This window comes from Saimiri boliviensis, chromosome 16, assembly GCF_048565385.1.
Source record: "Saimiri boliviensis isolate mSaiBol1 chromosome 16, mSaiBol1.pri, whole genome shotgun sequence".
In the NCBI taxonomy this organism is placed as follows: domain Eukaryota; kingdom Metazoa; phylum Chordata; class Mammalia; order Primates; family Cebidae; genus Saimiri; species Saimiri boliviensis.
The window spans coordinates 53,280,064-53,296,933 of record NC_133464.1 but is presented as its reverse complement, the minus strand read 5'-3'; positions in this window follow the sequence as shown (position 1 = coordinate 53,296,933).

Genomic DNA, 16,870 nt, shown 5'->3' with positions numbered 1-16,870 from the left:
CCTCCCTGAGAACTCAGAGGCTGGGGTTTTTATGGATAATTAGGTGGGCCGGGGTCTAGAAAATGGGTGTGCTGCTGAATGGCTGGGAGTGAAATCATAGGGGTATGGAAAATGGTCCTCATGTACTAAGTCAGCCTCAGAGTGGAGGCCAGAGGACCAACTGAGTCATGAGTCATAGATCTGCTTGAAGTCAGTCAGTCACCAGCATGCAAAAGTCTGAAAACCTCTCAAAAGACAAATTAGGATCTACAATACTAATATTTTCTATAAGAAGCCACTGGGAAGTCACAAATCTTGTGACCTCTGGCCATATGACTCTTGAACAGTAAGGGATTCTAGAAAAGCAAGCTAGGGAACAATGGCTGCTTATCATTTAAATGTGTCTACATTTTAGCAGAATTTAGGCCTTTCTCATAATCTTAATCTTGTGGAGTTCCATTAGTTTTACAAAGTCCCTGAACAAGAAGGGGGTCAGTTTTAGGAAGAGACTATTACCCTTGCGTCAAAATTAAACTGTAAACTGCATTCTTCTCATAGTCAGCTTGGCCTATACGTAGGAATAAGTGAGGACAGCCAGCCTGGGGGCCTAGAAAGAATATGGCTTCAGCCATGCTAAACTTCTGATGTCATAATCTTTGCAAAGGCTGTTTCAATTCTATACAACTTTAAGATTATTCTGTAGAATTTCAAACATACACAAACATAGATGGGAAATTGTTATAAACCTTTATGCACCTGTCAATTATATTCAAAATTTAACAATTCATGGGAGCTCTTGTTTTATCAATATCCGAAACCACTTCTCCATGTGATTTCTGAACAAACCAGGACCTTTTGCCTCTGTACATCATTAAAACACATAGTCTACTACTTACTAAATTTATGGTAGATAAAAGAAGAGAGAAATATTCAAAGTAAAGAAAAACACCTGGACAATGCTATCCATATGGTAAAAAAATCTTAGAGAGTTATTTTCAATTTTATTTACATTTATTTATTTGAGACAGAGTCTTACTCTGTCAACCAGGCTGAAGTATAGTGGTGCGATTTTGGCTCACTGCAACCTCTGTTCCCCAGGCTCAAGTGATCCTCTCATTTCAATCTCCTGAGTAGCTGGGATCACACAGGCACACACCACAACACCTGGCTATTTTTTCCTATTTTTGGTAGAGACAGGGTCTCACCGTGTTGCCCAGGCTGATCTCAAACTCCTGAGTTCAAGTAATTGCCCAGCTCAGCCTCTCAACACACTGTGATTACAGATGTGAGACACCAAGCTTGGTCTATTTACTTATTTTCATTTTTTGAGTTCAAATTTATAGTCACCAGAATATAATTTAAACATGAGTGTGAATTATCCCCAAGAATTACAAAAAAAGAATTTTTATCGTCTTTACATTTATCACGAGATGTGTATTTGAGTATGATTTACCCATTTTAATTTCTTTTTCTCTTTCATTTTTCTATACTTAAATATTATTAAAGTTAAGAAAGTAATTGAAGTGTATTAATGTGATATTAAGTTTATTTGGTTAAAAAAAGAGCTATCTCATAATTAGATTATGTGACAGGACTGTCATCTTAATGCTTTTTTCACACTAAGTAGTAGTATAATCTTATAACAGACTGATATAGTACTGTTTTCCCATAGAAAATTATAGAAGAAAAAAATTATACAAACAAAAGCAAATGAACAATGTGATAACATTTTAAACATTTATTCTTAAAAAGTCTACTTTCATATAATCTTATATAACACTGATGTTATTTATGTGTTTTATTAATTCATAGATAGTATACTTAAGAAATTTAAAAGTTGGTATTTCTGAGCTGCGTAGTGTGGGGGCCAATGGCCTGGAGTTTTGCTGCAAGTTACTGACATGAGGCAGATTAATTAATGGTAGAAAAGGCATGCAGGTATGTTTAACTTCTGTACACAGGACGCTTCTGAAAGAAGACTCAAAAATGCATTGAGAATTTTCCATTTTTATGCTTAGGTTCAGCAAAGTTTGGACAGCTATGTAGAGGTATGACTGGACCAAAAGGGTATGATCTGGGGCAAACTGAGTGAGAAACTCGGCCAGGGCTGCCTGTCTGGACGCTTCTTGGCCGCTTTGAGCAGCGTTCCTTCCTTCTGGGTATGGGATAGAACCCCCTCTGGAACTGGAGTCTTAGGATCTATAGTCATACGAGTTAGGTCAGATAATTTCTTTATAGAAAATTTTTAAACAGAAAGATGGAAAGAAAATTAGAGTAATGTTTGTAGGTTTTATGGCTAGCTTTGGGGAAAAAAAATTCTGTTTTCTATGACTCACCTTGGGGAAGAGAGATTCTAGCTTCTGTGGCTAGCCTCAGGGAAGAACAGGAGTGAGAGACGAGCGGGCAGGAAAAGGTCAGAGAAAAATTTCCTTCTGAGGCTGCTTCTGAGGCCTTCATTTTGGGGGTACTGTTTTCTGAGCCCCAATAACAGCGTATATTTGCTTATATTTGTGAGGTAGTAAATAAGAAAATTTTGTTTGGACTGCACATGAAGGATATTTTCAGAGCATAAGTACTTGTCCTCATGGTTCAAATAAAGAAAAACAAAACAAAAATAAAACCTTATTGGGAAAGATTTCCAGCTTTCTGATAAACACGCGCGTGCGCGCGTGTGCGCACACACACACACACACACACAATCATATATTATATATAAAGAGATATATATGATATATATTCATGTATATCTTATATAGAGATATAAGATTTATATATTCATATAGATCTTATACATATATACACACAGAGACATATATTATATATATATAGAAAAATATAAAATATATATCTCTGTATGTAGTTTCTCCTTCAGACCTCCCAGTCTGATGGAGAAAATGAACTTGCCTTCAGGATAAACCTAAACCTTAGAGCCAAATGACAGATTTTCACCCCAGGCTTCTCATACCTATTTAAGCAAAAATAATAATTTTCTGCCTTTTCAAATGTCCATTTATATCTTAATTTCCTGCACACTGCTCAGTGGCTCATCTTTCTTCCTCTATAAACTGAGGATATAATTTTCTTTCTATCGCTCCCCACTCCCATCTGTTGTCCTTGAAACTTGGGATTTGAATTTTATTAACAACAAGTGCAAAGCCAATCTACATAGTGGACACAGTGGAAATCTTAATAATTAATCATAGCTAAGAATGGCATTCGTTAATGTAATAACCTATTTCATATTTGTAAGTCTCACTCTACAGATTTTTAAGAAATTGAGAAAAGTGAATTAGAAGTATTTGCTTATGCCTTATCTGAGGGAATAATTAACTGGGTTACCACAGGGTTTACTCATTTCAGAAATCAAGAAGTGTTTCATTCCTTGCCCATAGATGAGAGGGGAAAACAGGGAATCATATATAAAAATATTAAATGTATTATGAAGATACTAGATTGTATTGCTGTATCCAATTATTTCTTTCTTTCTTTGTAACATCCCAACCATTGCCTTGAAACCTTCAGTGCTTTCTGTGGGAGGAATCTTTCCCAGCCCATTGATGCTATAGTTTGGCAGGTGACTCGCTTTGACCAAGAAAGTGTAGATGAAATGGAATTACATTTCAAAATGTACAATTCTGTCTACAGCTGCATCACAAGAACATCTTATACAAAATGAAGGTAGATCCTTCAGTCTGGGTTATGGTTGTAAGAAAGATAAGTGTAATATAGACACAGGTAACTGAAATTGACAAGTTGTTAAAAGCCACCGTCTTTTTCTTTCTTTAACCAAAGAAGAAAATATTAAATTACTTGTTTTTAAAATAATTATAATAACAGGAATAATAGACCTTGTATTTTTGATAAGTAAGGACAAACAAGGCCTTCTTACCATCTGTTTTATATCTGCCTCCTGAGAAAATTGATAGGATTATGCCAACATCTTACAAATAAAGATTTAGTTACCTCTAAGAAAAGTAACTTCTTAATGATGCTAAGCTCTAAAACCTGACATAAAAGTTGCAACAGAGGCCGGGCGCGGTGGCTCAAGCCTGTAATCCCAGCACTTTGGGAGGCCGAGGCGGGTGGATCACGAGGTCAAGAGATCGAGACCATCCTGGTCAACATGGTGAAACCCCGTCTCTACTAAAAAAAAAAATACAAAAATTAGCTGGGCATGGTGGCGCGTGCCTGTAATCCCAGCTACTCAGGAGGCTGAGGCAGGAGAATTGCCTGAACCCAGGGGGCGGAGGTTGCAGTGAGCTGAGATCGCGCCATTGCACTCTAGCCTGGGTAACGAGAGTGAAACTCCGTCTCAAAAAAAAAAAAAAAAAAAGTTGCAACAGAGATTTATGGTCACATATTTAAGCAACAGCATAAGTAAGATTATTAACCCTCTGAGTTTTCTATTGGGAAATATTTGCAGTAAAGAATAATAAGATTTCTCTGAATAACTAGAGGAATACATGAAGAAATAATGTGTGCAAAGAGAACTTAATAAGAACACTAGTCAAAGTCTGAAATACATTAAATCAACAGTTGACACACTGAAGCTGAGTTTGTATGCTAAGGTGGAAGACAACAGGAGCTGTATGATTCAGTCATCACGATTTATTTACGTGGCAGTCAGAATTGTGAACTTTGCACCAAAAGCAATCACCAACAAACTTAGTGAATACATTACATTACTGACACTACTTCATAGAAAATCATTGTTAGCTACCAGTTTAATGGCCAGCATCTTTGTTGGATAACTTGCAATTAATGGTTGAAAGATACGTGTATCACAGTATTTGTATTAGAATTGGAATAAACAGGTGAAAAGCCTGTTGGATACTCAAAGAATCAAGTAAAATCAGATGAAAAAAGAAATTAGTCTGCAAATTTGTCCAGAAAAACAAACATATGACAAACATATTTCAAGAAAAGCAGTTACATTTGCCTTCTGTATTTCTACTGCTACAGTACAAATTACCATTAACCAGATGGCTAAAAATACCATAAATTTATTGTCCTACTTTTTTATAGGTCAGTAGTCTGATAAGGATCGAGACTAAAATCAAGGTGTTGGCAGAATTGTTTCTTTCCGGAGGCTTTAAGGGGGAATATATTTCGTGTTCATTTGGATTGTTGACAGCATTAGGCTCCTTATGGCTATTAGATAAGGGTCATTCCCAGCCTCTAGAGACCACTTACGTTGCTTGACTTGTGGTTGCTTTCTTCCACCTTCAAAGTAGCAAGCACCTCTTTCTTCTCCAGTCTCTTTGTTCTAAACCTGTTGGTAAAAGATTTTTTTCTTTATCACAGAATACAGTGATAGACAGTACCTCCTTGGATAATCAGGGTTAATATCACCATCTCAAGGTCTGTAACATTAATTACATCTGCTTTTGTTTGTTTGTTTGTTTGTTTGGCTATGAAAGGTAACCTGCTCACAGGTTCAGGTGATTGGAACATGGACACCTTTAGAGGGACATTATTCTGGTTGCCATATCTGCTAAAATGCCAATCCAGAATTAGTCAACAAAAGAGTAAGAAAGGAAGCAGATACAACTGAGACAACATTTAGGAATAGGCCCTGAAAACTGCCTATGTCACTGTGAATCTAAAGGGCCCACACAACATTATGATGGTTGGAAAGGTGAAGAAATCCCCAGATATCTGCTTCAAAGACTGAAGACTGGCAGATCCACCTGTGTTTATATTCTACTGATCACTGATCTTTCAGCTTCCCCTACTTTAGAGGACCTAAAAGCTAAAGATGCAATGTTCAGATTATAGTACTCAGAATATTAAATATTTCTCAGCTTCTATCTTACTCTTCCTGTATTATTTTTTGTTGTTGTTCTTGATCACCCATATAGAAACGCTTGGACTGATTGTTAATTATATAGATCACCAGGACTCTCCCCATCTGTTGAATGAGAATTTGGGGAATACTGCCTGGTAAACTTTTAGAAAGATTCCAACATGATTCTTGTTCACAGAATTTGAAAACTGCTTCCATGAAGAGGGGACTTTAGAAGTCAGATTTTTTGAACAACCTTTAGAAGGCATTGGATATAAAGGTCATATATGATAAACTTGCTGCTAACCTCATACTGAATGGAGAAAAGTTGAAGGCTTTATTTCAAAGATCTGGAACAAGACAAATATGCCATTCTTGCTTCCTCTTCAAACTGTACTAGAAGTCCTAGACAGAGAAATTAGTCAAGAGAAAAAATAGAAGACATCCAAATTGGAAAAAGTAACATTAAATTGTGTCTGCAGACAACATAATTTAATATTTAGAAAACCATTAAAATCTCATCAAATGCAATTAGAACTAAAAAGCAAATTCAATAAAGTCGTAGGACATAGAAGCATGTATAAAAACATACAAAAATCTATAGTGTTTCTATACACTAAAAACAATCTGAAAATAAAGCAATAATCCCAGTTACAACAGTTACAAATAAAAATAAATTTAGACAAGAAGATAAAAGATCTCTGTATTGAAAACTATAAAATATTGGAAAGAAATAGATACTCAAGTAAATAAAAAGATATCCCATCCTCATGGATTGTAAGAATCAACATTCTGAAAACATCCATACTACCTGCTATGATTTGAAGGTGTCCCCCAAAGTTCAAGTGTTGGAAAATTAATCTCCAGAGGAACAATGTTAAGAGGTGAGGACTTTAGGAGACATTTAGATCATGATGACTCTACCTTCAAGAATGAATTAAATCTGTTATTTAAAAAGTAGATTAGTATTGTGGAAGTGGGTTTTTGATGAAAGGATGACTTTAGTCCCTTCCTTCCTTCTCTCTCTTACTCTCTCACCAGTTAGTATTTTTCATCACATAGTTAATATGGCAAGAATGCTCTTGCTAGTTACTGGCGCTTTTGTATTTGTCCTAACCTCTAGAACTATGAGAAACAAATTTATTTTCCTTTTAAATTACCCGGTATGTGGCATTCTGTTATAGCAACTCAAAATGGGCTAAGACATGATTCAGAGGAATCTGCAAAGTCAATGCAATCCCTATCAACATTCCAATATCATTTTTTACAAAAATAAAAAAAAATCCCAAAATGTAGAGAGAACCACAAAAAATTCCAAACAACAAAAGCAATCTTAAATAGAAAGAACTAGACTGGAGATACCACATTCCCTGATTTCAAAGCATTTTATAAAGTGGTTTTAACCAAAACAGCATGGTATTGGCATAAAAGCAGACAAATAAACCAATGGAACAGAATAAAAAGCACAGAAATAAATCCATACATTTACAGCCAATTGATTTTTGACAAAGGTGCCAAAATAGAAAAAGGACAATTTCTTTAATAGATGGTGTTGAAACAACTAAATATCCACATGCAGAAGAATAAGATCATACCCTTATTCTTACACCACAACCAACTCAAAATGCATTAAAGACTTAAATGTAAGACCTGAAACTATACAACCACTAGAAGAAAACACAGGAATAGACTCCATGACATTGGTCTGGGAAATTATTTTTTGGATGACCCCAAAATCAGAGGCAACAAAAGCAAAAAAAAAAAAAAATAGACAAGTGGAATTACATCGACTAAAAACCTTCTGCATAGCAAAGAAAACAACTAAATGAAGGCACAGCCTGTGGAATATTTGCAAATCATTTACCTGTTAAGAGGTTAATTAATGTCCAAAATATATAAGGAATTCAAACAACTCAATAGTAATATAACAACCCAATTAAAAACATGAACTAAGTTCTCGAGTAGACATTCTCAGAAGAAGACATACAAATGGCCAACTGGTAAATGAAAAAAATGTTCAACATCACTAATCCCAGAAATGCAAATTAAAATCACAACGAATTATCACTTTATGCTTGCTAAAATGGCTATGTTCAAAAAGACACACACACAAAAAGGTGTTGGCAAGGATAAAAGCGAAGCCTTGCACACTGTAGATGGGAATGTAAATTAATACAGTCATTATGGAAAACAGCAAGGAGGGACCTCAAAAAAATTAAAATTGAACTACTGTATTATCCAGCAATCCCACTACTGGGTGTTTACTCAGAGAAAATATAATTAGCATGTCAAAAAGGTGTCTGCACTTTCATATTTATTGCAGCATTACTCATAATAGCCAAGATATGAAATCAATCTGTGTCCATAAGCAAATGAATGGATAAAGAAAATATAGAAAGTATACACAACAAAATACTGTTCATCCTTAAAAAAGAAGGAAATCCCATCATTTGTGCCATATTGGATGAACCTGGAGAACTTTGTGTAAAGTGAAATAAGCTAGGCAGAGAAAGACAAATACCCCATTATCTCTGTGAAACTAAAAAAGTTGAACTCAGAGAAGCAGAGAGAGTGGAATGAGGATTGCCAGGAACTAGGGGTTGGGGAGCTTTGGGAATTGTTGGTTTAGGATACAAAATTTCACTTACATAGGAAAAATAAGTTCAAGAGGCCTATTGTACATCCTGGTGATAATAATTAATAACAATGTATTACACTCTTGAAAGCTATGAAGAGATTAGATTTTAAATATTCTTACCACACATTAAAAAAATGAGATAATACATATGTTAATTAGCCCAACTTAGCCATTCAACAACATATATATATTACAAGACAGTATGTGGTACATGATATATATTATTTCAAATAAAAATTAATTTGTTGATTAAAAAATAAAAATGTAAAAAGTCATTAAATAAAATAGATCAGGAGAAAGAAAGGACCTATAGCATTTAAATTTAGGAATTATCTTTCCTTTTTTTTAGTGCAGTCTCTAGAAGACAAATACAAAAAAAAAAAAAAAATCAGCAAAGAACTTCAACTATTTCTTCTTACCTTATTGCTATTACCGAACATTTTATTTTGAGAATTAAGTAAAACTAGTCTACGATAGACTAGGATAGTATATATTCTCTTAAATTTTATTAATAAAGAAAAGTGGAATGATTACTAATTTTTAATTTGTTCTTTTGAATTAAAAACCTCTGATATTCATTTGAGCAATTATTAAAAGTGTATTTGAACTTATAGGGAGAATATAACACTTGAGTTTTAATATTAATCCAATACTGTTGCTTTCTGAACCGAAATAAAGAATTTAAGAAGTCGTTGGTAGGAACCATTATTTCTATCCACATTATTATTATTATTATTTTTTGAGACGGAGTTTCGCTCTTGTTACCCAGGCTGGAGTGCAATGGCGCGATCTCGGCTCACTGCAACTTCCGCCTCCTGGGTTCAGGCAATTCTCCTGTCTCAGCCTCCTGAGTAGCTGGGATTACAGGCACGCACCACCATGCCCAGCTAACTTTTTGTATTTTTAGTAGAGACGGGGTTTCACCATGTTGACCAGGATGGTCTCGATCTCTTGACCTCGTGATCCACCCGCCTCGGCCTCCCAAAGTGCTGGGATTACAGGCTTGAGCCACCGCGCCCGGCCACATTATTTTAAATTACACCAAAGTTATTCTTTCATATTTTATATCTTTGTAGAGTGAGAAATTATGCACATAAAGATGTTTTTAAATAACTTTGGCTTCCATTTATCTCTTAAATAATGAATGATTACAACTAAAATTCTACTTTAGAAACAACAATATTTTACAACTATCAAATATCAGAGGACTTTATTCTTCAAAAGTAAGTAGAACCAAAATATATAGAATTATTAGAGTTGCAGAAGCAAAATGAGTAAATGTAGGTGCCTGACTATTAGCTTACTCATTTTTGTTTCACCTTCTGAAACCAGCAGAGAACAATTTTAAAGATATTGAAAAGCAGTAGCAAATTTCCAATACCCTTTTTCTATGCAATAGTAAGAGAAAAATTCTAATTATTACAGACTTACTGCAGAACTTTCACAGAGATTCTGAACAATGTTTTAATAAACAAATGTCTAGTCTTGTACAAAGTGTCAGTGTGATCTATATATATGCACATAGCAGTCACAAGAAAACTGTGAAGAAGGCCACAAACCTGGCAGTCACCCTCTAAATCACTCCTGCTTCATTCTCCAGATAATAATGGAACTGAAATGAATGAGTGAGTGGTAGCGGAACTCATGAAGGTTTGTGAAAGAAAGATACAAATCAAACTGTATATCCTAATGATATCAGAGATAGTATGAAACCCGTAAATTTAACTTCAAACACGGAGCCAATAACAAATATAAGAATTATAGATTTCTAGAGGCAGGGGATGAAAAAAAGGGCCAAATAATCAGAAAATATTCTATGTCAAGTGTAGGCATTTTAAAACTTTACAATTTAAAACTTGTCAATGATTTTGGGCAGGGGTTGATATTCAAGTAAATTCGTACAAATGGCAAATCTAATAAAGGCTTGATTATTCTTGGAAAAACATGATGATTTTCCATACTCACTGGATAAGTTAAATGTATATCAATTTTACCTAGTAAAAAAAAAATTGTTACTGAAATTTCCAATTCACATGTTATTGAAAACTCCTTTGGCTTGATCTGTATGTATGACCAGAGAGCACGAACTGTAGGAATTAGGATACCATGTGAAAACTAGGAATTCTGAAGAAAAAGATGATTGTAAGTCTGAAGCCCTCCACGGATCCATGAGGCTAGGAAGTGGTTTCTGCAACTTTCTTCTCAGCCCAGGGAGTTCAAGATACAGTTGGAGATACAGATCAGGTATGTAAATTTTTAATACCCAGCATAGTGAACTGAGTCTTCGAGTTTGATGTAGAGAACTTCTGGTCTTAATGGTGGGCTTCACTAATAAACCTAGTTCTTTGCCCCTACACATAGACATATGTCACCTAGTCAAATAACTAACAGGTACAATTTTAGGTATTATGAAAAAAAAAGAGGAGTCAGAAGGCTGTTTCAATACCCGCTCAAGTACTTATGAGGCTTTGATTTTGAGCACCTCACTATTTTCTCAGTGTTTTAGATTCTTACATATAAATGCAAATGGAACTGTTCTGTCAACCTTGTTGCAGAGAATATTTTTGTTACTCTACCCAGATCTTTTCATATTTATTGTAGCATCACTGGTTTCATTCTGGGAACTTTGCTGCTCTTTTGCTTCTGCCTCCAATAGGCCATGGCTGGGACTGTTAAGAGTGCTGACCTCAGTCTCTTAGAACCCAAGAGCCAGAATTGCTTAGGGGTAACAGTTTATCTCTCTCCATGCACAGCCCTGACAGTCCCAGGACAGGAACTGATGGGTTAGTTATAGGAAAGCCCAGCTCATTAGTTTGTTCAAGACAGTCACTGAATAATCATTTACACTCCGGATTTTCCCTGACATTATCAGGCTGAAGTTACATTTTGATATTTGGCCTCAGATTGCACTCTTGTCTTCTTCCTACATTTCTTCTTCACCTTTGTCCTGCTTCTACCACTCCTTCACTGGATATGCCTGGGAACACCTCCCTAATAAACCATTTGCCAAGGAATCGTTGCCTTAGGGTTTTTTGTGTTTTTTTTTGTTTTTTTTTTGAGGGAAAACAAACTAATACACAAAGCAAAGTCTTAAAATAATTATATTTAAACATAGAACTAATTAGGATTAGATGTGTCTCTTACTCTAGAACTCTACATGTACTAGTTTCAGATAAAAAAACTAAACATATGGTTTCAAGCTATCTCTCAGAAAACTGAGTGATACAATTTTACTGGCATTTGTTGTTTGTGTTAGGGACTTTCATGAGTTCTTTACTGTTTTAAAGATACTTAAAATTTTAGGCACAATACCATTGTTAAGTACAGTTAAAATTATTTATTCTACAAATATAGTTTCAAGAGTGATTCTGGCTCTGAAAGATATGTAGAGAAAACTGCTAGGGCATAATTTTAAAAATCTAATTTAGGTTGACATATCAGTCAAAGCCCTCCTATAAAGTTATATGTCAAATTGAGATTTGAAGGAATTGTCAAACCAAAAGTGTTGAGGTCCAGGGAAGAGGTTAAACTATTCCAAACAGTGAATAAAATGAACAAGATACCTAAGATTTGGGTTTTTTTGTTTTGTTTTGTTTTGTTTTAGTTTTTTGAGACGAAATCTCACCCTGTTGCTCAGGCTGGAGTGCAGTGGTGTGATCTTGGCTCACTGCAACCTCTACCTCCAGAGTTCAAGCAATTCTCCCTGCCTCAGCTTCCTGAGTAGCTGAGATTACAGGTATATGCCACCACCCCTGGCTAATTTTGTATTTTTAGTAGAGATGGGGTTTCACCAAGATTCCTATGATTGAAAGGAACTGGGTCAATACGGAAAATAAAAATGTAGTCAGTGTATTGAGTGAATACAAAAATATACATTTCTACCTTAACTATGTCTCTTCTTTCTTAAGTATTTTTCTCCTTATATGCTAGGAAAATAGTACAATGCTTAGGCATGTGAGTTCAATTAGTACACTATGATTCCAAGTTTTCTAATCCATGCCATGATGAGTTAGAATGCAACAACACATGTGATTTATTGTGTATTGTCTAGCTTTATGAGTCTGTAAGAACTTTCTCTAATAATTCTTACTGTAATTTATGAAACAATCTAATAGAAACATAAAAGTAAAGCAATAATTATCTATGTAAATGTTATAAAAAATCATGTTTTATAATTCAGCAAGCCACCATCATAAAGATGAATTTTTAAAAAGAAAAATGCTATTACCATTTGACTGTTACTCAGAATAATTATTATTCTTTAGGGAAAACACCAAATCTGTTCATTTGTCCAATATATACAATTCTAAGAATGTATAAAAAACAAAAATTATGTAAAACCACATATTCTCCAAGAATTATAATGAAGATTGATATACATAACATCTACAAATTCACACAATAATGAAAATAAGATCCCAATAATGTCTACCAACAGGATTTGATTGTGTACAGGTAGTAAATAATAAATTTTGCTTATTTAAAAAAAGACAATTTTAACTTTTTAAATAACTTTAAAATATTTGCACTTACAGAAATTAGCTTATTTCAAAAACTATGTATGATACCATATTCCATTCTTCTGTTTTGGTGGGACATACGCTTTTTAAATGTTTGTTTGAAAAGGATACAGAGCCTAAAATATGCTGATTCTTGCTCCTACAAGTCTGTTTTGTTTTACTTTGATTTTTGTTTATGCATTTCTTTCTAGAAACCCGGTACTGGCCACTTTGGATTTGGTAGAAAAAGTGGATAAAGTTTACAAAAATAGTTAGTGTAAATCTATATATATATATGCTATGCCTTGCCCCAGTCAACAAAAACAATACAGATTGTCTTAAGCCCCACTCCTCACCCCAGCATTTGATTTTTGAAATTTAAATAGACCTTCCAGTTCTCTTCAAATTTTTCAGTCAAGTAAACAAGAAGGCAAATGTTTTGAGGTTGTAGATCAGGCGGAAGATCCCTCCAAACCCTGCACATGAACAGCAGTTCTTATCAGCAAATATTTGCAAACTGTAACTGAGTTTACAGAGGTTAGAGGGAGAGAAAAGCTAACCTTCAGAGGAAAGCCTGGTTATAATCATAAATTTAAAAATTATTTGTTCTCAGGGACAATGCCTTCTAAAACTTACCACATGACATTTATCCCTTTAACTGCCCTCCTCAATCTGACTGGCTTCTAAGGAGGCCAAATTTATGTGGTTTCACGCAAGGCCTTTTAAAAATAAATCTAAAAAATAGAGTAGTGTATAAATTGCATAAAGAATGTCAGCCCGGAAGAGTGATAAGTGCCTGAAAGGATGGAATAATGAAGGTCATGAAGACTCAATTTTGACATAACCTCAGTGCCAGGACTCACTTCCATCTTTCATCTTTCAAATACCTCATTTATATGTCAAATTATGTCTAATGAAGTAGTATATGAAATAATAATTATCTCTGTGGTCATTATTAATGCTCAATGAGTCTACATATCTCAAGTCACTTGCAACTGTAATTATCCCATTCTTTAAGGTGGCTGATTCTCTCTATAGTTAATCCAGAAGTAACTTGCTATTTAACAACCTAATTTAGGAAACCCTCACTACATTTTACTCACAAATCTACTAGAGGCAGCTATGTGACTTCTATAATTTAATTTTATTTTTGTACAAAACTATTAGAAATATTTGTCTTTAAAATAAAAATTAATGCATTTATGACATAAAAAATGACTTTCTTTTACATTTTCCACATTTTATCACATAATATTCAAACTAAATTTCTAAAACATTTAATTGCTAGGCAGCAATAGAACAAAACAAGAACAATATTGCTTAGAAGCAACATCTTCAGCACATGTAAATTCACATATGTATATTTACTCAGTAAAACTCCATAGATACTGTGTTAGTCCACTCTCACACTGCTATAAAGAACTGCCTGAGACTGGGTAATTTGTAAAGAAAAGAGGTTAATTGACCTACAGTTTCACAGGCTGTACAGGAGACATGGCTGAGGAGGCATCAGGAAACTTACAATAATGGCCAAGGGTGGAGGGGAAGCAAGCACATCTTCATACGGTGGCAGGAGAGAGCAAATGGGGACATGCTACATACTTTTAAACAACCAGATCATGTGAGAACTCACTATCACGAGAACAGCAAGAGGGAAATCTGCGCCCATGATTCAGTCACCTCCCATCAGGTCATTTCACCAACACAGGTGAGTATCATTCAACCTGAGCTTTGGGTGGGGACACAGAGTCAAATCGTATCAGACACCATCATATTGACTTACATTTTTAAATGAGGGAAATAAAGCTCAGAGAAGTTAATTAGTATCTGTAGAAACTCATTGTACTAATTGAGATTAGGTGTATTGGTTGCCAAAGACTATTTTTCCCTGGAATCCTTAACAGTGAATTTCTCCTCCATCTCCATTGTCTCCACCTTCCTATTTATTTCCTTTACACATATACCATATTATCATCTTATATTATGATGAACAGAGGTAAAAAGCTAAGAGTATGTTTTTGACAACCATGAAACTTTCTGTAGTTCATGATTACCAAAATGTTGATAGAGTTTTATAGCAAGAAATATATTAAGAATATAAATAACCTTTGATTTGTTATGTTATTGAAAAAATATGGTCAGATATATTTTTGCCCAAAATCTCACAGATAGTGACAAAGCAGAAATCAGCGTGCTTGACTCTTTTTTTGACTCTTTTCTTACTCTTTTGAGTTATTTTATCTACATTGTGGTAAGACATCTTTCCTAGCATCAATATAAATTTTGCCACTACAAAACCATAAAAGTCACAGGAAATTGGGCTGACTTAGACTTTGAGGAAGTATGATATTTAAACATTTTAGATAAAATTTTGTAAGCTAAGACTAGTGTTGGTTGCTACAGAAGTGATTTACTACAAACTCCTTTAAATATTTTTTTACCTTCTCTGTGTGCATTTATTATGGCTATTTTGGAGTATCCTAAAGGGTGAACAAAGAATCTGAGAATTATTTCAATATGGCAAGGACATTATATTTTCATCTTTCAACTAAACTATGAAAAATAATGCATTATGTAACTATGATTTTTTTAACAACTGCATTACTATTAAACTTGTACTGGTGAATTACATATAAACGTATAAATAAAATACATAATTTATCATATTGCTCATCAAATTGTTTTGCCTAAACTGAATTTTCTTAACATACTTTAGAAGCTATTAATAATACAATAGCTTCTTTAAAATTCTTCACAGCGTGAAATGGTAGGTTGTATTCTTAAGCAGATTTTATTAGTTAGATATAATAAAATATATCAAAATAAAACTTTATAATTTTATCACATCAGCAACTGAATTAGTGTTTTATTTTAAAATTCTTTTATATGGCATGGAAAATTTATTTACCCTGAAAGAAAGATAGATTGGTTTTGTTTGTAACTTAGAAAATATAGGATAGTCAGAAATGAATAGGCTACTATATTTTATGAGTTTTAGAGTAATCAGGAACATAAAAATAGTCCTCTGGAGCTCCAAGAAATAAAACTGCTTTTGATACAACATTGTGTAAAGATTCTATAACCATTGCTGGAGAATAACAGGAATTTTGTAATGTAAGAGGCATTACATTGTCTCACAAATGAGCTATTCCTAAACAATATTTCAAAATATAGTATCGAAATAACCACCTCTTTGAACTTACAGGCTTATTTTCCTAAGCTTATATTTCTGACATATTTTTGAAGCCAGTATTAGAAGGCATATAATTATCCTGTCATATTTTGTTTTCTGTATACATTTCTTTAAAATTCTACCCACAGGTCTTCAAAACTTTGGGGGAAATCACTCTAAGCATCTAGTATTTGTGTCTTTCCTTCAGCAACAAGAAAAGATGACAGAAAATACACAGTTGTTGTTAGAACAATGGCAGTAACAATAATACCTAAACTCAGAAGACAGTTGGTTTCTGCAGAAAGTTAAAAAGTTGGTTTATATTAATTTACGTTTGCATGGAATTAAAGTATGTGCAAACATATCATCTCATTTAATTCTCAAATCAACTGAATGGCATATTTAATATTACTTCCTTCTATTTAATTTATAAGAAAACTGAACTTCACAGAAGTTAAGCAAATTAACCTAAGTCATCACAATATGGTCTTAAGTTTAAAAAGAAATAGCTCACCCTCTACTGCTTAAATTTTCATCCAGCTTCAGCAAACTATTATGAGCATCTGAAGATATGTCTTTTAATAGCAGTTAACTTGTCAGTACAAATGTCTTTGTATTTTTTTATTTTGGGGGATACATAATAGTTTTATATATTTATAAGGTACATGTGATATTTATATACATGTATACAATGTGCAGTGATCAAATCTGGGTAATTGGGATATCCATAGCCTCACATTTATCATTTATTTGTCTTGGAACATTCTAAATTCACTCATGTAGTTATGTTGAAATAT